Source organism: Pteropus medius, unplaced genomic scaffold (assembly GCF_902729225.1).
Source record: "Pteropus medius unplaced genomic scaffold, Ma_sr-lr_union100, whole genome shotgun sequence".
Lineage (NCBI taxonomy): Eukaryota > Metazoa > Chordata > Mammalia > Chiroptera > Pteropodidae > Pteropus > Pteropus medius.
The window spans coordinates 2,442,897-2,466,820 of NW_024353907.1; the positions used below are offsets into that span (position 1 = coordinate 2,442,897).

The window sequence follows — 23,924 nt, forward strand, 5'->3', positions numbered from 1 at the left end:
TGATGAAACACTGGGCATGGCCTTCTCAATCAGAGGCCAGTGTATAAGGGGCTCATGTCACTTTACTAAGAGTGGTCCAGCTCCACAATCTTTCACGTTTTTCTTGCTATTGATGAGTCTATAGGAGACACTATCTGGACCATGTTTAAGATTCAGTCTATCTTAAAACTGGAAAGGACCTGCAAAATCATTTGGTTCAGCCATTTTTTGCTTTGGGAAAAGTCCTCTGGCTCTCGACACATGACAATTTTCTCATTTTCAAAGGAACTTTGGTTCAACTGTCAACTTTGCATGGTTACCACCCACTTCTAAGGTCTCCTTTCCAAATTCTATTTTCTCAGAGTTCTCTGTGAACTCCACACTCTTAGAATTGTTAATGATTTCCCACTTGGCAGTCATTGTGGCCAAATACCACAACTTCTCGAACTTCTCCTCAAGTTCTCACTTTGCTGCTAGAGAGAAAGTTGGTTGGGTCATTTCTAAACACTTGAGAATTGTGGTAATTTCCTGGAAAACTTCTGAGTACCACCTGCTCCATCCAGTGCTTCATGCTAGAAAGAAGCATCAGTGACTATTTCTCCAACCATCTAGCAACAGCCTTCAAACCCCCACTCCTCTGGCTTCCCCACATCGTATAAGCCCTTAAGCCCTTAGTTTCCTGCAATACACAGAGTGGCTCTGTTTTCCTGACCTAATCCTGTCTTACTGAAAAAGTTTGCTTGTATTGAGAGATGCCTAAGTTCTCCCACTGCACAGTAAGAGCCAAGATTGCTACTCCAAAGCAGGAGTTCTGGGAGCAGGAATTCCCAGAGTGTGGAGTGCAGTAGTGCTTGGCACGGGAATCACAAACACACTGGACCAAGTGTGTTTTTGCTTAAGCAAAAAATATATGGAAGAGGTATTATAAGAATACCGAGGTGTGTCCTAGAACTGAAAGAAGAGTTATACAATCAGACTTCAGGAAGGGCAGAGAACAGGACTTGAGAAAAATGGGCAAATCATGATTTCCTCTCTCTTCATCTTTAGGTTCTGTTTCTTTCTGCATTTCTCCTTTGTTCTTCTCTTTCTCTGCAGGAAGATTTTCTCTGTCTCCCAAACAAATGGAAGCAAAGATTCTAGATTAGTTCGTACAAAAGAAGAAGGTAGAGATAGGAAGAGGGCCATTCCCCTGCACCAAACCTCTATTGGCGTCAAGTTCACAAAAATTTGAATGTAGTCTGTGCACACAAGGACCGAAGCCTCAGCCTGGAAAGAAGGCATGCCTGGGGACCCATTGAGAGGGAAGTCTGAGCGGGTACAGAATCATATTCCAAGAGGTACCAAAGGTTCATTGTGGAAGTGGTGGATTCGCTTTTCACATTGACAACCAATGGTTCTTCAATAGGACATGGAATGGGAAACCCAGGAAATAGAAGGCGTTCATGCTCCTTGTATTCAATTTCCTGCTACTAAAGGGGGGCTGAATTGAGGCAACTGGCAATTAGCTCAACATAAAAAGTCAGAATGTAAATGAAAATAAAAGAAAGAAAAAGGAAGACAAGGAGAAAGGAAAAGATACTCCAAATGAAAGTGCAAACAAAAATTCTAGTATTCATGAAGAAATCTCATCTAAGGAAAAAACATCTAATAAAGAATCTGAGCTAGATTGGTCAAGATGGCATAGAAAGTAGAGGCTGTGCATGCCTCCTCTCACAACCACACCAAAACTACAGAGCTACCAGCACACGGAGTCACCTGAGGTCTGGCTGAACAGAAGCCCTATAACTAGGGACAAAAATAACAGGACAACTCAAATCAGTAGGAGGAGTGGAGACACAAAATGGCCTGGTCCCACAACTGCATATGGTGATAGAGAATCAGGAGAGATATCTTGGCTGCAGAGCCCCCTCCCCAACCTGAGGAGCAAAGGGTCCCAGCCCCACACTGTGCTCTCCAGCCCAGGGTTCCAGCACCAGGAAGTGAAGTCCCCACAACCTTTGGCTGTGAAAACAAGCAGAGATTGTGGATGACTGAGATAGAGGGCTGCAGGAATCGCAGACATTCCTCTTAAAGGGCCCATGCCCGGCCTTACTCACTGATGGACTCACTCGCTCTGAGCTCCAATGCTGGAGCAGCTGCTCACAGGCGCCAGGGACATACGAGGAGACGCTGAGTTGTCAGGCTTCAGGATGAGGGCTGGAGAGGCAGCTTTCTCCTGGACAGAAGTGCTGACAGTATCCATTGTTTCTTGACTGATTCCTCCCCCTTCCCTGCCTGTGGAGGCAGACACAGCCGTATCTGATTCACCATCAACCTGAATAACACAGGTCGCTCTGCCCAGGTGATTCCCTGAGTCTCTGCCTCTCCCAACTTGTGGGTGTACCCAAGCCTCTTCCAGTGGTTTATTCCATACAAATGTCTGTCTTTTATTTTATTTTATTATTAGTTTCAAGTATACAGTATATTGGTTAGACATTTACATAGTTTATAAAATGATTCCGCTGATTACTTTATCTTCCCTCTGGCTCTACGCATAGCCATTACATTACTGATGAGTGCATTCCCTATGCCATACTCCCCATCCCCGTGACCATCTATCAACTACTAATTTGTACTTCTTTAAGCCTTCACCCCTTTCTCCCAGCCCAACACCCCTCCCCGCTGTCTGTCACCAGATTGTCCTCTATATTTGTGAGTCTGTTTTGATTAGTTTATTCTTTTAATTCCTTAGATTCCACATATAAGTGAAATCATGTGGTATTTATTTTTCTCTGTCTGACTTATTTCACTCAGCATAATAACCTCCAGGTCCATCTATGTCGTTGCGAATAGTAGGATTTCATTTTTTCTTTTATGCCTCAGTAATAATCCACTGTATATATGAAGCGTAACTTCTTTAGACAATTGTCTGTTAATAGGCATTTAGCTTGCTTCCATATCTTAGTTATTGTGAATAGTGCCGCCATGAACCTAAGGATGCATAGATCTTTACAAATTATTGTTCTGATTTTCTTTGGATAAATACCCAGAAGTGCAATTGCTGGGTCAAAAGGTAGATCCAATTTTAATTTTCTGAGGAATCTCCAGACTATTTTCCACAGTGGCTGTACCAATTTGCAATCCCACCAACAGTGTCTGAGGGTTCCAGTTTCTCCTCATCCTCGCCAACACTTGTTGTTCTTTGATTTATTGATGATAGCCAACAAATGGCTTGTCTTTGGCTCCTGCTGCAGACACTCCTAAAATCTCTCAAAGGCCCACAAAACCCAAAGAAGCGGCATCTGGCCATGGCATGCCCTGTACCTCTTGCTGAGCAGCTCCAAGCCCTGCACTACTAGCAACTGGACTTGATTTCTAACTTGGCCCTTCAAGGCTCCAGCACAGGTGGCAGCAATCTGTGGATTGCTTGGTGGCTCTTACCAGGTGGCCTTGGAGGTACACAGGCTGCAACTGAACTTGGCTTCCAGCTGGACCCCTCCCAGGACTGTGCCTCTGGGTCCCACAGGACACCTACTACATAAATCCACTCTACTAAGACCAGGAGACTTAAGAGACCTACCTAATATATAGAAACAGACACAGGGAGGAAGCCAAAATGGGGAGACAAAGAAGCATGTCTCATATGAAAGAACAGAACAAAGCTCCAGAATAAGAACTCACCAAAATGGAAGTAGCAATCTACCAGATGCAGAGTTCAAAATACTGGTTATAAGGATGCTCAATGAACTTAGGGAAAGAGTAGATGAACTCAGTGAAAACTTTAACAAGGAGATAGAAAACATAAAAATGGACATGGAAAACATTAAAGGGGACCAGTCAGAAATGAAGAATACAGTATCTGACATGAAAAGTACATTAGAGGGAATCAACAGAGTGGATGAAGCAGAGGATCGAATCAGTGATATAGAGGATGGGATAGCGGGGGACACCCAATCAGAAAAGCAACAGGAAAAAAATCCAAAAAAAAAATGAAGATAGTTTAAGGAGCCTCTGGAACATCAAGCTTAACAACATTTGCATCATAGGGGTTCCAGTAGGTGAAGAGAGAAAGCAAATTTTTGAAAACCTATTTGAAGAAATAATGACAGAAAGCTTCCCTAACTTGGTAGAGGAAATAGACATACAACCCCAGGAAGTTCAGAGTCCCAAACAAGATGAACCCAAAGAGGCCCACACCAAGACACATCATTGTTAAAATGCCAAAGGTTAAAGACAAAGAGAGAATCTTAAAAGCAGCAAGAGAAAAGCAATTAGTTATCTACAAAGGAGCTCCCATAAGACTGGCTGCCGATTTCTCAACAGAAACTTTTCAAGACAGAAGGGCTTAGCACAAAATATTTAACATGATGAAAACCCAGGATCTACAATCTAAATTACTCTACCCAGCAAACCTATCATTTAGAATCAAAGGACAGATAAAGAGCTTCCCAGACAAGAACAAGCTAAAAGTTCAACACCACCAAGCCAGTATTATAGGAAATGTTGGAGGGACTTCTTTAAGAAGAAGAAAAAAATATGTATCAAAAATATGAATAAAGAATGGCATTAACTACATATCTATCAACAAGTACTTCACATGAAAAAGAATTAAATGCTCCAGTCAAAAGATAGGGTGGCTGAATGGATAAGAAAACAAGACCCTTACATAGGCTTCCTACAAGAGACTCACTTCAGATTAAAAGACACATACAAACTCAAAGTAAAGGGATGGAAAAAGATATTTCATGATGGACTTAAAGAGTATTGTGTTGAGTGGAGTAAATCAGATAGAGGAAGACAAATGTCATATGATTTCACATATATGTGGAATCTAAAGAACAAAATAAACAACAACAAAACAGAAACAAACTCATAGGTACAGCAGACATTTTGAGAGTTACCAGATTGGGGAGAGGGGCAGGAGATGGTGGGAAAAGGGGAAGGGATTAAGAAGTACAAATCTGTAGTTACAAAATAGTCATGGAGGTATAAAGTATAGCATAAGAAATATCATCAATAACATTGCAATAGCTATGTATGGTGTCAGAGGGACACTAGATTTATTGGGAGGATTGCTTTTTGAATTATACAGATATCTAATCACTATGCTGTACACCTGAAACTAATATAATATTGTATGCCAACTATAAGTGAAAAATAAAAAATATTGTTAAAAAATAAAATAATAAAGAATCTGATATGAACTCAATACAGGTGAAGTCAATATTATGAACAGAAAAAATCTTTAAAATAATTTTGTTTGGGATGCTCAAGAGATCAGTGAAATTATAACACCTATTAAGAGGGTAGGGCTCCTTCCCCCAACTCCTTGGGTTTCTGACCACTTTTCTCTCCTCCGGGAGCTGGGCTCAGTGACTGCTTTCCATTGTGCTCCAGATGTACTCTCGTCTGTTAAGACTTTTTGTGAAAGTTCTGTTCTCCTGTTCTCCCACAGTTGTAAGTGCTTGCTTACTCTCTCTCTCTCTCTCTCTCTCTCTCTCTCTCTCTCTTTCTCTCTTTCTATTAATATACTTTATTTTTTAGAGCAGTTTTAGGTTTACAGACAAACCAAACAGAAAGTACAGAGGGTTCTCAAATGTCCCTTTTCTCCTACCAACTCACAGTTTCTCCTATTATTTTCATCTTGTTTTAGTTTGGTACATTTGTTACAATTGATAAATCAATACTGAGACATAATTATTAACTAAAGTCTATAGTTTACATTAGGGTTCACTCTTGGTGTTATATATGCTACAGGTTTTAAAAAATGTAATGACATGTATCCATCATTACTGTATCATACAGGATAGTTTCACTGCCCTAAAAATCCTCTGTGCTCCACCTATTCATCCCTCTCTCCTCCTCAACCCATCAACCACCAATCTTTTTACTGTCTCCATAGTTTCGCCTTTTCCAGAACAACATATAGTTGGAATCACACAGTGTATAGCCTTTTCACAATTGTTTTATTCACTTAGCATCATGCATTTAAGTTTCTTCCATGTTTTTTCATGGCTTTATAGCTCATTTCTTTTTAGCACTGAATAATACTCCATTGTTGGAATGTGCCACAATTTATCCATTTACCTACAGAAGGACATCTTGTTTGCTTCCAAGTTTTGGCAATTATGAATAAAGCTGCTACAAACATTCATATGCAGGCTTTTGTGTGGACATAAGTTTTCAATTCCTTTGAAAGTGTGATTGCTGGTGGTTTGGTAAGAATATGTTCAGTTTTGTAAGAAACGCTCAACTGTCTTCGAGAGTGGCTGTACCATTTTGCATTTCTACCAACAATGCATGAGACTTCCCATTGCTCCACATCCTCACCAGCATCTCGTGCTGCCAGTGTTCTGGATTTTGACCATACTAATAGGTGTGCAGTGATATCTCACTGTTGTTTTTATTTGCAATTTCCTAATGACATATGATGCTGAGCATCTATTCATATGCTTATCTGCCATCTGTATATCTTCTTTGGTGAGCTATCTGTTCAGTTCTTTCATTCATTTTTAAATTAGGCTGTTTGTTTTCTTATCATCAAGTTTTTGATGAATGCCTTTATTTAATAACATATTTTAGAAAAGCCAGATCTCCAGGTTCTCCCAGGGCATTAACTACAAGCCACCCTGCTGTCCTTTAAGATATTTTACAGACCTTAAGCTGAGGTTTTCCCTCTTTCCTGACTCTCAAGGGAACTTTTTGATTTGTAGACATGGACCATAGAACTGCATGGGCCACCATTGGTAGACTTACTTCAGGGCCTAGTTGCTACCTACAGCTGCAGCCAGTGCATCTGGCCCATCCTGCCAGCAAGGGAACATTTGTAGCCCACAGTGCTATCACACTTGTGACAAATAAAACAAACATTAATAACTGCCAAGATTTATTTACAGTCATGTCAGAACACCACCTCCCCAAGATCTAGTTCACCTCTCTCCCAGACCTTCTGAATCCCACATTTTTTTTTACAATTGATAAGGGATTGAATAACACTCAAGGTTTATTAAATATGAAGCACCCTTAAGATTGAGGCAGATTTTACAAAGCAGCTTTATTTTCTAAAGGCTAAAAATTGTTTTGTATTGAATATCCAAACTCTGTTTCATTCTGTCATCTATTCAGTTGGCAGAGCCAAAAAGGAAGAAAATTAGAGTCATTAAATACAGAAAATGTGAATCTCACATTTTTAAAGAGATCCAGAAATACAGGTGAGTGGAGGTTGGGAGAGCAGAACAGCATTGAGATTCTAAGCCGGCTGCAGCAACTGTTCAGATTACCCTCACTCCTTTGACCTACATGGTGAGCACTGCCTAGTGTTCTTTTACACACAGCTTATGAAGAGTGTGCAGGAAAAAGTGGCAGGTCTTTGACCTGAAACAAGGGTGGAAAGAATCATAGAAAAGACTGAATATGGGATTTGATTGGTACGGGGGTTAAGTATTATGCATCTGATTCTTCTGTCAACTGGTTTTGACTTGAAGCATCTGATGAGCTTGTTCTTGCTTCTCTGATCTCAAAGCATGGAGGATTTTACATTCACTTGAGAACACTGCAGTTATGACAAACATCAAAATCTGACAATAACTTCATTAAAGGAAATAAGAAAAATTATCAAAGAAGAAGTTGAAGGAAGCTGGTGAGAAGAGAACAAAAGAAAAAAGATGACACTTTCAACATGGAGAAGAAATGAACAGAGCTCAGGTTTTCCCAAACTGGCTTCACAGCTCTTGGTGTTGGTAAGAAGAAGAATAAGTGCTCTTAGGGCTCTAAGTGACCTGGGATGTTAATGAAATTTCAGAAAGAAAAATAGGCCCAGGAAAAACAGGCACAAGGAGCATAAGCCTATGGGAATGTGGGACCACCTCCTACTCTTGCTTCAACCTTCTGCTCTGCTTCTGAGAACAGCTTGCTTCACAAGGTCACTGCCATGGTCTCTGACTGATTTGGACCTGAAGCAGCTGCTCAGTGAGTCTCCAAAAAGAAGACCCTTCCATGATATGGATGATATAAAAGATTCCTGTGTGGTGGGACTGGACCAGGAATTCAGACAGTTCTATTCCATTCCTGAAAGCCGGCCAGTGCCCCCTGGAGATGCACATTGATGAGCTGGTTCAGGCTGAGGGAGAGTGTGAACAGAATTCTCCACCCAGGACATTAGTGGCATACTTTTGGGCATGGAGGTACAAATCTGGAAGCTGAGCAGCCAGGTATGTTCTGAGGTACATGGTCATCTGATTTCATTCTTGCCCTGCAGCAAGGATTCTCTGGTCATATTTGCTCAAAATTTTCATCTCTGGGAGCTGGGAGGTCATACATCTGAAGGAGCTTCTATAGAAACTTCAGCTATTGGCAGGGCACTGCAAGAGCAGATGGCCAAGTATCAGGAGGAATGCCAGGCACACACGCACAAGTAAAGATTGCAGAGATGCTGGAAGAGGAGAAAAGCAAGGAGCCAAGAGAACAGATATGTTCTGGTGAGGAAGAGGGAAAGGGGAGCAGAGCCTGTAAGAAATTGCAATGGAATTCTGAAATCAGGGAGATGCTGTCAGGTGGTGAAGATGAAACCGGAAGGCTGTGATCTGGAAAGAAACAAGAAACAGAGTGGAGAGGACTGCATAAAAGCTTTTCTGGATACTGAAGTCCAAACTCTCTGGCTCAAAGACTGAGTGCAGACCAGGTCTCTGTGTAAGGAGAGCAGATCACACTGTAGGTCCCTGACATAGATACTGACCAAGAAGAAAGGAATGGCTCCTTCAAAGTCAAGGTGAAGGAATCACAGACTAAGCCTCGTAAAAAGTTCTTATCCTATCAGCCCAAATTGGCAGCTTGATTGCTTTTCGTAAGTCACAAGTTTTTATGCACTAAAGTAAAAAAGGGAATTTTTCCAAAGCCCAATTCTCTGGACCATCACTCTCTAGCTCTCTAAAATCATTCCCTCAGTAATCTGGCCAAACAGACAGTGGCACTGGAGCAGTCTGAGAAGAAAAATCCCAAGAGTTCTGGGTACAAAGAGCTCTCCTGCTAGGTCTCTAAAGCAACGCTTTTCAGAAGAACAACAGTCTAAATTGAGACACCTCAGAGTCCACACCAAGTCAGTCTTGTATCCAGTCATTGAAGAGTACAAGGGCATCACTCCCATACCCCACCTAGTTCCATTTGGCAACAACCCCTCAAAAATGAAATCTTCCTCAATGTCCATTGATCCACGGCAGCCTCTTCAGGAGGCACTTCAGAACCCGACACAGTTCTCATAAAAATCAAGCCTCATTCTCCACTTCCCTGAGTCACATGGCAAAATGACATTCTGGACTCTTCAGGGCTATCTTACAAGGCTCCCCTTGCTGGCTCTAGCTCCCAACACCACATTGCTTCTAGGAGCTCTGCGCTGAAGGAACAGCAACACAGAGCTCCAATTCCTCCTGAAAGCTTGCTCTGAGGTATACAGCCTGCCTCCACAGGACAGTCTCAAGCACATAGTAAACAAACCTTCTGTTCCCAAGAAGCTGGTCTTAGTAGTCAAATGAAGATTCTAGTGATGGGAAGCAGGAAGGAAAAAAGATACTGACCTCATCTGCGAGGCCCACTGTAACTAACTGCCCATGCTCCTCAAAAGGAACTTCCCTGGTACTCTGGGCTTCACAGCTATGTTGCTGGACAGTTCATGGAGAGACAGATCTTGGGATGGAGAGAGTTCTGAGTTTGGAATATGGGAGCATATGTGTTTCTGAGTTCCAGCACTGTGGCAATCATTTTGTGCACCTGCATTTTAAATCTGCCAAACACCTTGGCATTTAGACAGAGTATCTCATGAAATCCCATAGGCCAAGGGTTCCTTCTGGCCGTAGGAGGATCCATAGGATGGTCATGGTGTCTGTCCCATCCTCAGACAGTGTGGTCAGCAGGAGTAAAACCTGAATGAAAGCCACAACTGAGAGACCCAGCCTTGCCTCTTTGAAAATATATTAAGAACACTTACTGTGTACTCATTGTGGGGGCCAATTTCTCCTCTGAACATGATAGCGAAGCTCTTTTAGAGAACAGGCATGTAGATCCATCAATCTAGAGACAATTGATAGGATTTTTAAAGGCGCTTACTTCGGGTTCAGTTTTCACCATTACCATTAAATGCATTAGATAGAATAGGGCCGTTCATGGCATACCTTATTATAGAAAGACATAATTTCAATGCCTTTACAGTGGAGCAGAATTAGATAAGTCACAACCATTTTAGCTCTTTGAATACTTCTCAAAGATCTCTTTAAAAAGATGTGTCTGTTTTTGGATCAGAGCCAGTTTTTAGTTGAGCTTTCTACAGTTGAATTCTGTAAATCTGTGCCATCTTGACTTGAAGGTCTCCTGGGCCCAGAACACTCAATTCCCAATCTAGCCAGAATTCCAGTTTTGTTTTTCCCGGGTTCATACAAGTGGACCCCCTGAAAAGCCCTTGTTTGGTCAAATCTTCATCTCTTTATGGGCAGAGGTTATGAGTGGTTCCAAGTCACAGATAGGCCAGTTTGTTTTATTCTTAGAAACCCCCTTAGGCAGCGCTATAGTAACAGACTTTTATGAAGTGTCTATCATATAGAAACAGGCTTTGAAGTCCGGGAGCTTTCCAAGCACTGGAGTATACATTAACGTAAGGATGACATGCAGTTAAGCTTGGTGGATGGATTAAGGACAGACCAGAACAGATATTCCAGAGTTCCCAAGTCATTAAGCTGTTCACTGAACTAGTGACTATTTCACAAAGGTCTCTTTACAGAGCTTGACTGTGCCTGTTAATTTTGTACAAGGCATGTTTCAACTGTCTCCTCTAGCTAAGTGAATTCGAATATGTCAAGTGAATTTTATGGTTATGCAATTTATACAAAATCCATAATGTGGTAGACTCTACAGAACAAATGACTCACTTTCTTCCACAAATAAATTGCAAGAAAATAAGAGAGTAGGGGAACCTATAAGCTACAAGAAATTTAAGATACATATCAACCAAATGTAATGTGTGAAGCTTGTTAGGATACTGATTTGTAGAAATCAACTGGTTTTTTTTTAATGAGATAATGAGAAAATTAGAACATTTATTGATATTTGATGAAAATAAGGAATTGTTTTACTTTTTAGGGAAGGAAGGAAGGAAGGAAGGAAGGAAGGAAGGAAGGAAGGAAGGAAGGAAGGAAGGAAGGAAGGAAGGAAGGAAGGAAGGAAGGAAGGAGGAGGGAGGGAGGAGGAGGAGGAAGGGAGGAGAGATTTGGTTGGCCTTTGTCCCTGTTCCTGGGAAGTAATCTCTAAACCCTTGAAAATTCCCAAGTTTTAGGAGTGCCTTTGTTATTCACTGTGGGCCCTTCAGACCACATCCTATAGTTTAATAAAATGACTTAAGATAGAGGCTGACCAGGCCAGAAAGACCAACCACATGATTAGAGGGTTGGGGCTGTGAGCCATGTGGTATCAGCCTGACTTCTGAGAGCAGAGAGGATTTGGAGACTGAGTTCAATCACATGGGCGATGATTCAATCAATCATGCCTACTTAATGAAACCACAGTAAAAGTCTGGACACCAAAGCTCAAGTGAGCTTCCTGGGTTGGTAATACTCCATGCGTGTATTGCCACATATCAATGCTAGTATGATAATGCATCCCTGAGGATACCAAAGCATCCCTTGAGGACAAGGAAGGATATGTCCTGGTCTTTAAAGATACCTATGGAAACATTTACAGATGAACTAGTATGTCTTGTATTTCTCAAAAATAATCTAGAGGGTGAGAAGAAAGTTAGGACTTAAATGAAACAAGACTGGCCAAGCGGAATCACAAAAGCAGGGTACTGGGATAATGGAGATTCATGAAACTATTTTATCTACTTTTGTATATGTTTTAAATTTTCCAAAGTGAAAATAAAATGGTTATCTATGTAGAAAAAATATGGATCCTTACTTTACTCCATGCAGTAGGCAAAATTCTAAGATGGTTCCCAAGATTATAGACCCATGGTAAATGCACACCTTCTCATAGTTAGTCAGTCAAGCACTAGTCTAAGTGGTGTTGTGAAGGAGTTTTACAGATGTAATTAAGATCTCAAATCAGTTGACCTTAAGATAGGGAGATTATCCTGGGTGGGCCTGACCTAATCAGGGAGCCCTTAAAAGGGATGGGACTCTTCCTGAAGAGATTCACTACCAGAGAGCTTTGATACATGAGAGATTCCACACAAGGGAGAGTCTTCATTGCTTGCTTTGAAGTTGGAGGGGACCATGTGGCAAGGAATATGGATGCCCTGTAGGAGCTGACAGCAGCCTCTGGCTAACAGCCATCAAGAAAATGGGGTCTTCAGTCTTACAACTGCAAGGAACTAAATTCTCCCACAATCACATTAGCTTGGAAGAGGGCTCCAAGTCCCAGATGAGCAAACAGTCAACAACCAGATTTCAACCTTCTGAGGACCTCAGCAGAGAACTCAGCTTTGTCATACCACACTTCTTACCTACAGAACTATGAGCTGATAAATTTGTGCTGCTAGAAGCCATCATGTTTGTGGTAATTTGTTACACAGCAATAGATAACTAATACATGCAATTAACAAAAATAAATTCCAGTTGTGAAAAATGAAACTTTACACACTTTTGACCAAATTTAGAAAATTATGTTCTTGACCATGGAGCAGGGAAAGATTTGTTAAAATACAAAAAGCAAAATCAATAAATTCAACTACATAAAATTATGTACTTTTGAACTATAAAATACACCAAAAGACAAAGTGAAAAGAAAAATTCATGGACTAAAAGATACTATTTAGAAGACATAAAATTACAAAGAATAATTTTTAAGTTCCTACAAATCAATAAGAGAAAAAAACAAGGCAAGAGAAACGAATTATTAACACACAGAACAGAAAGCTTAAAGACCAACAAAAATATATAAAGATCTTCAATATGACTATTCATCAGAGAAATATAAAATAAAACTGTAATAAAATGCAATTTAACCTCCATTGGACCAGCAAAAATTAAAAATCCAAATGATACTGAGTTTTGGTGAGGATGTAGAGTAAAAGAAACTCTCATGTCTTCCTGATGGGAGTGTAAATAGGTACATGCACTTTAGAGGGCAATGTGATGATATCTAGTAAAATAAAAGATATATATACCCTTTGACCCAGCAATTCTATGTATGAGAATATATTCTAAAGAAATTCTTATACATAGGCTCAGGAAAAACACCCACAAATATCATTGCAACATTAAAAAACTACAAACAACCTAAATGTCCATGGACAGGAGAGTGAAGTTTTCATTTTTTTCAATCCTCAATATGCTCTTTTAATCTTGACTGCCAACCCATCTGCTAATCTGCAAGAAAACCACCCCAATTGAAAATGAACTGCTTATTTCACCAGCTCTAAGAGTTACCCATAATTCTCTCAATTGTTGTCATCCACAGAAAAATGTTTTCACTGACTGTGATCTTCAAAGAAGTCCTTTGAGCCAAGAGGATCAAAAGTGCCCAATATATCTGGAAACACACTTCTACCCAAGGATGAAATGACTTTCTAAAATGAGCTAGAAATTGCTGAGCTGAGAATATGGATAATCCGAGTGAAGCAAATGAAAGCTTCTAAGCTACTAAAAAGGGAATGTGCTTTTGAAAGGAGCCCACCACCGTCCATGTGAGAATTAATTTTATTTAATGAGGCTGAGCATAAGCAAAGCTTAGTGTCTAAAAGTCAATCTGTGGATTCTTCCGAACATCTTAGGAATCATGTTATACTATTTAGAACACGTCCAGCTTTTTAAATCACTTCCTAACTTTCCATCTTCACTTTGGTTTTATTTATACCTTCTTATCTCAGGTGGCAAATTTTGAACAAGATACTGGCCAGTAAAAGCATTAGATACCCTCGAGAAGTACTTATGTATGGATTTAACAAAAAATTTTTTAATAAAGTTTATTGGGGCAACATTGGTTAATACAATTATATAATTTTCAGGTGTACATTATCTTTTGACATCTGTATATTCTATTGTGTTTACCACCAAAGTCCAGTTTCTGTCAGCTACCATATATTCGATCCCCTTTACACACTTCACCCTCCCCCTACCCCATTATATTTTTTTGACCTCCTCTTACACCGTCTACCTCCCCATCCTGCCCCATCCTCCCCCACCCCACTAGTAACCACTAGTCTATAGTCCTCTGGTAACCACTAGCCTATAGTCCATGTCCATAAGTCTCTGTTTCTCCTGTTTATTTGTTGCTTTTAGGTTTATATACCACATATAAGTGATATCGTGTGATTTTCACTTTTTCTGTCTGGCTTATTTCGCTTAGCATGATTATCTTGAGGTCCATCCACATTGTCGCAAATGGAAGTATTTCGTCTCTTCTTCTGGCTGAGTAATATTCCATTGTATATATGTACCACTGCTTCTTTATCCAATCATCTATCGTAGGACACTTTGGTTGCTTCCATGTCCTGGCCACTGTGAATAATGCTGCTATGAACATCAGTGTGCAAATATCTTTTTGGATATGGGTTTTCAAGACTTTGGGGTAAATACCCAGTAGAGGGATTGCTGGATCATATGGTAGATCCATTCTTAGTTTTTTTGAGGAACTTCCATACTGTTTTCCATAGTGGCTGTACCAATTTACAGTTCCACCAGCAGTGTATGAAGGTTCCTTTTTTATCCACATCCTCCAGCATTTGTTATTATCTGTCCTATTGATTATCGCCATTCTAACAGGTGTGAGATGGTATTTCATTGTGGTTTTGATTTGCATTTCCCTAATAGCTAGAGATGTTGAGCACCATTTCATATATTTGTTGGCCATTTGTATGTCCTCTAGGGAGAAATGTCTGTTCAGACCCTCTGCCCATTTTTTTTTTTTATTGGATCGTTTGGTTTTTTGTTATTGAGTTGTATGGGTTCTTTGTATATTTTGGATATTAGGCCCTTATCAGAACCGTTGCTTGAAAATATATTTTCCCATTCAGATGGTTGTCTCTTTACCTTGTTGACGATTTCTTTTGCTGAGCAGCTTTTTAGTTTGATGTAGTCTCATTCATTTATTTTAGCTTTTACTTCCCTTGCTTTTGAGGTCAAATTCATAAAATCCTCTTTAAGTCCAAGGTCCTTGAGTTTAATTCCTATGTTTTCTTCTATGCATTGTATTGTTTCAGGTCTTATATTCAGGTCCTTAATCCATTTTCAGTTAATTTTGATGTGTGGTGATAGACAGCCGTCTAGTTTCATTCTTTTGCAGGTGGCGTTCCAGTTTTCCCAGCACCATTTATTGAAGAGGCTTTCCCTTCTCCACTGTATGCTTTTTTTGTCAAAAATTATTTGCCCATATAAATATGGGTTTACTTGTGGACTCTTGTTTCTGTTCCACTGGTCCGTGTGTCTATTTTTCTGCCAATATCATGCTGTTTTGATTACTGAGGCTTTGTAGTATAATTTGAAGTCGGGCACAGTGATGCCTCCAGCCTCCTTTTTTTCTCAGGATGGCTTTGGCAGTTCAGGGTATTTTGTGCTTCCATACAAATCCGATGATTTTTGTTCTATTTCTTTATTAAAAAAAAAAGTTGATGGGATTTTGATGGGGATTGCATTAAATCTGTATAATGCTTTAAGTAATATGGTCATTTTAACTATGTTGATTCTTCCAATCCAAGAACGTGGAATATCGTTCCATTTCTTTGTATTTTCTTCGATTTCTCTTACTAGGGTCTTGTAGTTTTCATTATATGGGTCCTTCATATATTTCATTAGATTTATTCTTAGGTATTTTTTGTTGTTGCAATTCCAAAATGAATTATTTTTTTCTACTCTTTTTCTGACACTTCATTATTAGAATATAGGAACACTGGATTTTTCAATGTTGATTTTGAATCCAGAAACTTTACTGTATTTGCTTATTGTTTCTAGTAGTGTTCTTGTGGAGTCTTTAGGGTTTTCTATATAGAGAATCATGTCATCTGCAAATAGTGACAGTTTGACTTCTTCGTTTCCTATTTGGATGCCTTTTATACCTTTCTCTTGCCTGATTGCACTCTCTAGGACTTGCAATGTTATATTGAATAACAGTGGCAATAGTGGACAGCCTTGCCTTGCTCCTGATCTTAGAAGGAAGGTTTTTAGTTTTTCACCATTAAGTATAATGTTGGCTGAGGGTTTGTCATAGATGGCCTTTATTATATTAAGGTACTTTCCTTCTATACCAATTTTGTTTAGAGTTTGATCATAAATGGATGCTGTATCTTGTCAAAGATTTTTTCTGCATCTATTGATATGATCATGATTCTTATTCTTTAATTTGTTTATGTGGTGTATCACATTAATTGATTTGCATATGTCAAAGCATCCCTGTGCCTCTGGGATGAAGCCCACTTGATCATGGTATATAATCGTTTTAATATACTGCTGTATTCGGTTTGCTAGTATCTTATTTAGGATTTTTGCATCTGTGTTCACGAGAGATATTGGTCTGTAGTTTTCTTTTTTTGTATTATCCTTACCAGGTTTTGGTATCAGAGTAATTTTAGCCTCATAAAATGTGTTGGGAAGTATTGCCTCCTCTGATTTTTTGAAAGAGTTTGAGGAGAATAGGTATTAAATCTTCTTTGAATGTTTGGTAAAATTCACTGGTGAAGCCATCTAGTCCTGATTGCTGCTTTTTGATAGATTTTTGATATTCAATTACCATAATGCTGATCAGTCTATTTAGATTTTTTGGTTCTTCTCAATTCAGTCTAAGAAGGTTGTATTTTTCTAAGTACTGGTCCATTTCTTCTAGGTTATTTAATTTGGTGTTATATACTTTTTCATACTATACTTGTATGATGCTTTGTATTTATGTGATGTCTGTCATAATTTCCCGTTTCATCCCTGATTTTGTTTATTTGTGTCCTTTCTCTTTTTTTCTTTAGTGAGTCTAACCAGGGGTTTGTCCATTTTATTAACCTTCTCAAGGAACCAGCTCTTTGTTGCATTTATTTTTTCTATCATTTTTTCATTTTCAATTTCATTTATTAACAAAATTTTTTAAATGGAGAAGAGATTTTTTTGTTTTTCTCTGTCCATGACAAACTTTTACTTTTAAAGCATTTCTTATGTCCATTCTAGACCCAATTTCTATTTCTTTATTTATACTGGATGTTTATCAGGGAGTACACATGAGAAGTAGGTAAAACATTGTATTATTTATAATTATATTTCTTAGATACCATCTATCACTTTCCATTGCAATAACTGACTAAACAGAACTAACCAAGAAACATTTTTCCATTTTTGCTGAGTTACAATAACTGATATTTTAAAATTCAAATAATATATTTTCCTAAAATATTCCAATCGCAGAGTTATGTATGAGATGCTACAAAACATATGTGAGTTTGATTAACAGTTTTATGCATAAGCATAACATAATTACCCAGATTTATCACTTTAAATTTCTTTGTGGCAGAAGGTTTGTATGAATATGAAAGTGTTCATATTTGTTCTTATTTGCTCAGTTTGAACCATGTCACATTGCAACTTGCAAAGCCATTTATTCTTTGTGCTAATTATCCAAAAGTGAGTTCAAAGTGATTTCCCATTTATCTAAGTGTACAAAATCAAAAACTTAATTGCTAAGTCAAAGTGCTAAGCAAAGACTCTAGATATCTTCAATTCCAACCCTCATGACTCTTAACACGATGACTATTTTATCAGGCCAAGGAAGTCTCTACTGCTTAAAGCAATCACTGAGCTCAAGGCAATAGAGTGTCTCATTATATAAACTGACAAGAGATTAAAATAATAAATAAATAAGACCTTGTCTTGGTCTGTTTGGGCTGCTGCTATCAGAGGATACCATAGATTGCCTTATAAATAATAGACATTTATTTCTCACAGTTCTGGAGACTGGGAAGTCCAAGATGAAGACACCAGCAGATTCGGTGTCTGGTAAGAGCCCACTTCTCACTGTATTTTCATATGGTAGGGGAGACCAGGGAGTTCTCTGGGATCTCTTTTATAAGGACACTAATCGCATTCATAAGGGCTCTGCCTCGATGACCTAATCACCTCCCAAAGGCCCCATATCCTGATACCATCACCTTGGAGATTAGATTTCAGCATATGAATTTTGGGGGTAGACAAACATTCAGTCTAGAGCAGCCTTTTCCATGATATTCAGGGGGTAATGGGCTATACCATATCCTCAGAAGTCAGTACAAGAACAGGTGGAGCTGCCCATGGTGGCCACCCTTTCTGACCCAGAGCTCTGCTTGAATGAGCATAAGCTCTCCTTTCTCCATCATGTGGCCAAGAGATTGACTGTCTTCTCCCTTCTGGTAGCCACACCAATTTCTGTTCTCCTGAGGTAATTCCATTGGGTCGAAGCATTCAGAAGCAATTTGGACTTTCTGAGGTAGATATAAGAAGGGATTATATCACACCTGGCAGAGCAAGTTCAATTCCTCTTGCTAGTTCTCTCTTCCATGCCCCACTTGCTCATCTCACCACAGGAACACCACTTCCTGACCTGCCAAGCAGGGCTTTACCACCTCCCTTCTTCTGCTTCTCCCACCTTCTGCTCCAGGTTTTTGCCCTGTCCTTAGTATCTCAGCTGATTCTTATATAAAGCAGTCTAGCCCTATCAAAAGTCCAAACTTGTCCCCCATCACCTGCTCAACAAACTAAGGGCCCTCCATTTCTGGAACCCACCCTCCTTAGAGTCCAGTGAGGGATTACAATTAACACAACTACAAAAAAGATTTTGTGTTCTCTCACGTCTATTTACCTGCCCTGGCTGTCTCACAGGATTCAGAGGTAATACATGTAAAACAATTTTTTTAGGCGTATAGTTCTACATACTTTTTCTCAGTGATTATTTATTCCAACACTCCCCACATTTTACAGATGATAACTGAAGCAGAGAGAGGTTAAATACTTGCCCAAACGGTTAGTGGTAAAGGTTGACTTTAAACCTGGACTATCTTATCATTCCTTCCATTAATCTGAACAGACTCAGGTAATTCGTGGATTTCTGGAGGCTCTGCTTTCCCACATTCTAAGGCCTCTGAGAAGAACTCTAGTTATATGTTCACATAGTGAGGCATTTTTGTAAAATTTGCAGAAGTCGTGTCTTAGTTAGGGCTGCTATAACAAAGTATCATAGACTGGGTGGCTTAGACAATAAACACTTATTTCTCATAGTGCTGGAGACTGGGAAGTATAAGATTAAGGTGCAGGCCCATGTCTGGTAAGGGCCCGCTTCCTGGTTTGCAGGCAGCTGTCTTCTAGTTGTAGTCTCACATGGTGGAGAGCAGAGAGAGGGAGCTCCCTTGGGGATTTTTATAAAGACACTAATCTCATAATGACAGCTCGACCCTCAAGACCTAACCACCTCCCAAAGGTTCCACCTCCTAATACCATCACTCCTTCATCTCCCTAAATTACCTCAATGAGAAGACAGTTACTCTGGCTAAGAGCCATGAGTCTTCTGGCATTTGAAACTGAGAATTAGGATTTCAACATATGAATGCAGATGGGGGACACTGAATCTTCGCAATCAAATAGTATAATTCCAATTAGCTAAGACCATTGTGTCTTCTCACTCCGACATACTCTTTATAACACTTTCCCTCCTGTAGGGTGTAGGATGGTGGTGGAGTGGCTGTGGACATTCTTAATAAATATTTACTTCAAATTGGATTTACTTCTAAATATTTATACTCTAATTGTAGATATTTTCTTAATGAAACCCTACCACTTGGCCTTTTACACACACACACACACACACACACACACCAAGATCTGTCTCCGTATCCTAGTTATGATCTCAAAAAGGAAAAAGAACAAATGTGATTGTAATTCATTGGGTGGAAACTAAATCAATTGACTTGTACCTGTTTGAGAAAGCATGACCCCTGAAGAGAATAGTCAGGCTCCAGACTAGAAAAGGAAGCATGGAAACCCAGAAGTGGTCCATGTTTACCCTACACTGGCTAAGAAACACATACAGACAGGATGAACAAGCCACCTCTCCTGATTCTATCCATACCACTTTTTTTTTATAACAATTCCTTCATCTCCCTAAATTCCCTCAATGAGAAGACAGTTACTCTGGCTAAGAGCCATGACTTTTCTGGCATTTGAAACAGAATACTCCCCAGGCTGAAAAATTATTAAATTGGCATTCTGTCTCTTTTAAACATGGGCCAGCCCCTCCAGAGTACAATCAACACTGCAGCCAAGGACTAAGTTCAGGATCTGTGTCTACAAGGCTGAAGTCAACCTGGGCAGCCTGGTCTGGGCAGCCAGCCAAGCTCCCAAGGTATGCTCCTTTATCTCAATGTTACCACCTCCAAACTACGGCACTTTAGAGAAAAAGTGATATCCAGAAAACCAGATGGATCCTAAACTGTTTGTGAATTAGAATACCACAGCCATGCTACCTCCAGGCAGATTTTTCCCAAAGATTAATACGTTCCCAAAATGTAATCATACTTCCTTCTTGAGAAAAGAAAATCTCAAACTTTGTACAGGAAAATAAATTTTTCTACTTGGTTATCACTGAAGCAAAATCCTCTCTGCTATGGTTCTAAAGACTTTCTCTTTCCAATTCTCTACCCCTTAAGCCTACAACCCTCTCTTCTGATCACAGCTAGTATGCACCAGGCACTGAACATTTACTATTTGCAGTTCTACCAACTGCCTTGACAAGTTAGCATTATTGCTTACACAGATGAAGAAACTGAGTCTCATAAAGGATGGGTAACTTGTCCACAATTAGAAAGTCATTAGGTGGTAGAACCAAAATTAGAATGATGCTTTTCAAAGCACTCTGCCTCTCAAAATTGCCAGCATTTTCCAGACTACCTTAAATCCAGAGTAAATATTGGGATTTCAGTCCTACCATTTATACTTTTCAAAAAAATAAGAATGTATTTACAATAGGTGTTAGACACCCAGGAATTCACCTGTAACTAACTGGCTTGGCAAAAGAGCAAAGTCTCTTATAGAAATTTCTTATTAAAAATATATATATATTTAAAAATAATTATTGCAACTTCAAAGTTTCACAGGAGGAGGTCTTTTTTCAACTGAATATTCTTAGCTTCTCTGGATACCATGGAACCTCTGGAGTGCTGACAACATTCTCTACATTGATTGGTGTGTATGCTTATATAAGAATTCATTGAGTTGTGTACTTAAGACTTGTACCCTTTACTGTATATATATATATTGTACCTCATTTAAAATAAAAAGCATGGTACAGGAGAGTGTACAGAAAATTTCCATTTGCATGAGGAGGAACAGGGAGACTTAAGTACATGCATGGATTGGCATATAATGTATCTGGAATGATACATAAAAAGCTGGGAACAATGATACATAAAAAGCTGGGTTGAGGCACTGAAGGAGGATGTAGGATGGATAGAGATCATTTTCATTGTATATCCTCTTGCATCAGGTGAATTTTTATCATATGAATGGTTTATCTACTTTAAAGATAAGTACGTAACTAACTTCAAGGGGAATAAAAAACACACAAAAAAACACAAAGTTCCCATAATGTACCAAAATCAGTCCAGTAAGTCAGTCTGCATTTGCAATGCTCAGAGGGAGTGCAATCATAAAGTGAAGATTTTTCAAATACAATATTCTATTTTTCCAGTATTAGGAGAAATGATAAGGATTTACAATCCTTCTCCTTTCCAGGTAGTTGTTATGACAATCAGCTAATGATGGGGAACAAGGTTGGTGGGTACATGGAAAAGGAACATCTAACTTATTCAGAGGTAAACATGTGTTGATAATTACCATGAATGAATAATTGTTGCTGAGTATGAATTTACTTTTTTTTTGTCTTTCAACCCTTTTCTTTCCTTCTATTTTTATTCTTCTTCAGTATGTGCATGTCACACAAAGTAAAGATGAGAAATTCAGAGCAAACTCTGTTCAGATGACCAAATTTAAGAAACCATTGGGGTTAAGGAAACAATGACATGCATGAAAATTAGAAAAACAGATCAATCCATGGGTCTCAATTACAACCCTGTTCCTATACAACTTGCCCCTTTCCTCCCTAACTCCTGAGATGGTTTGTTCATTCCTTAGGTGTTTGTGTGTGGCAGTTGTCATCCTGAAAAGGTTGAGTTCTTTGTCCCTTGTTATCTGCAGATTTCAGACCACTTTGCAAGAAAATGTGTGATTATTTTAGATCTAAATGAGAAAAATGAAGAACAGAAGTTAAATGATAAGCACATGCTACCTCAGGAAAATAATTTCACAAGTAGAACAAGGGTAGTTTAAAAAAAAAAACAACAACTTTTCTCCAAGCCTTTGTTTCCTCTTAGTTTTACCAGGTTCTACTATGGTGTGTCAAAAAACTTTATACTCCAATTTGTTTCTAGGTAACTCTAGAGATAAGTTTACCATCTCCTAAAACAGGATTTCTCAACGTCAGCATTACTAATATTTTGGGCTGGACTATTCTTCATTGTGGGGGGACATACTGTGCATCCTAGGACGTTTAGCAGCATCCCAGGCCTCTACCCACTAAATGCCAGTAACACACCCTAGTCATGATAACCAAAAATGCCTCCAGACATTGTCAAATGGCTCCTGAAAGACAAAATTACCCCTGGTTGAGAACCACTGTTCTAAAGGCGGATATCTAGCCATCCTGAGAATAAAAGAACGAGGCTGGAGGCATCACTGTGCCCGACTTCAAATTATACTACAAAGCCTCAGTAATCAAAACAGCATGATATTGGCAGAAAAATAGACACACGGACCAGTGGAACAGAAACAAGAGTCCACAAGTAAACCCATATTTATATGGGCAAATAATTTTTGACAAAAAAAAGCATACACTGGAGAAGGGAAAGTCTCTTCAATAAATGGTGCTGGGAAAACTAGAACACCACCTGCAAAAGAATGAAACTAGACGGTTGTCTATCACCACACACCAAAATTAACTCAAAATGGATTAAAGATCTGAATATAAGACCTGAAACAATACAATGCATAGAAGAAAACATAGGAATTAAACTCAAGGACCTTGGACTTAAAGAGGATTTTATGAATTTGACCTCAAAAGCAAGGGAAGTAAAAGCTAAAATAAATGAATGAGACTACATCAAACTAAAAAGCTGCTCAGCAAAAGAAATCGTCAACAAGGTAAAGAGACAACCATCTGAATGGGAAAATATATTTTCAAGCAACAGCTCCGATAAGGGCCTAATATCCAAAATATACAAAGAACTCATTCAACTCAATAACAACAAAAAAACCAAATGATCCAATCAAAAAATGGGCAGAGGACCTGAACAGACATTTCTCCCTAGAAGACATACAAATGGCCAACAAATATTTGAAAAAATGCCCAACATCTCTAGCTATTAGGGAAATGCAAATCAAAACCACAATGAAATACCATCTCACACCTGTTAGAATAGCTATAATCAACAGGACAAGTAATAACAAATGTTGGAGAGGATGCAGAGAAAAAGGAACCCTCATACACTGCTGGTGGGACTGCCAGTCAGTACAGCCACTATGGAAAACAGTATGGAGGGGTTCCTCAGAAAACTAAGAATGGATCTACCATATGATCCAGCAATCCCTCTACTGGGTATTTACCCCAAAGTCTTGAAAACCCATATCCAAAAAGATATTTGCACACTGACGTTCATAGCAGCATTATTCACAGTGGCCAGGACATGGAAGCAACCAAAGTGTCCTACGATAGATGATTGGATAAAGAAGCAGTGGTACATATATACAATGGAATATTACTCAGCCAGAAGAAGAGACGAAATACTTCCATTTGCGACAATGTGGATGGACCTCGAGATAATCATGCTAAGCGAAATAAGCCAGACAGAAAAAGTGAAAATCACATGATATCACTTATATGTGGGATATAAACCTAAAAGCAACAAATGAACAGGACAAACAAACAGAGACTCA

The 23,924-nt window shown here is 39.1% G+C and overlaps 1 long non-coding RNA gene and 1 pseudogene across 1 annotated transcript in view; one reads left to right on the top strand and one right to left on the bottom strand.

The window, feature by feature from the left end:
* LOC120593663 (uncharacterized) overlaps nt 1-2,374 on the bottom strand; it is a 29,404-nt gene extending 27,030 nt beyond the window's left edge. The window contains exon 1 of the long non-coding RNA XR_005650412.1: nt 2,088-2,374. This is a non-coding gene — a long non-coding RNA (uncharacterized LOC120593663). The remainder of the gene's footprint in view (nt 1-2,087) is intronic.
* A 4,997-nt stretch (nt 2,375-7,371) lies between these two features.
* Nucleotides 7,372-8,791, top strand: LOC120593682 (ubinuclein-1-like; annotated as a pseudogene).
* The last annotated feature ends 15,133 nt before the right edge of the window (nt 8,792-23,924 follow it).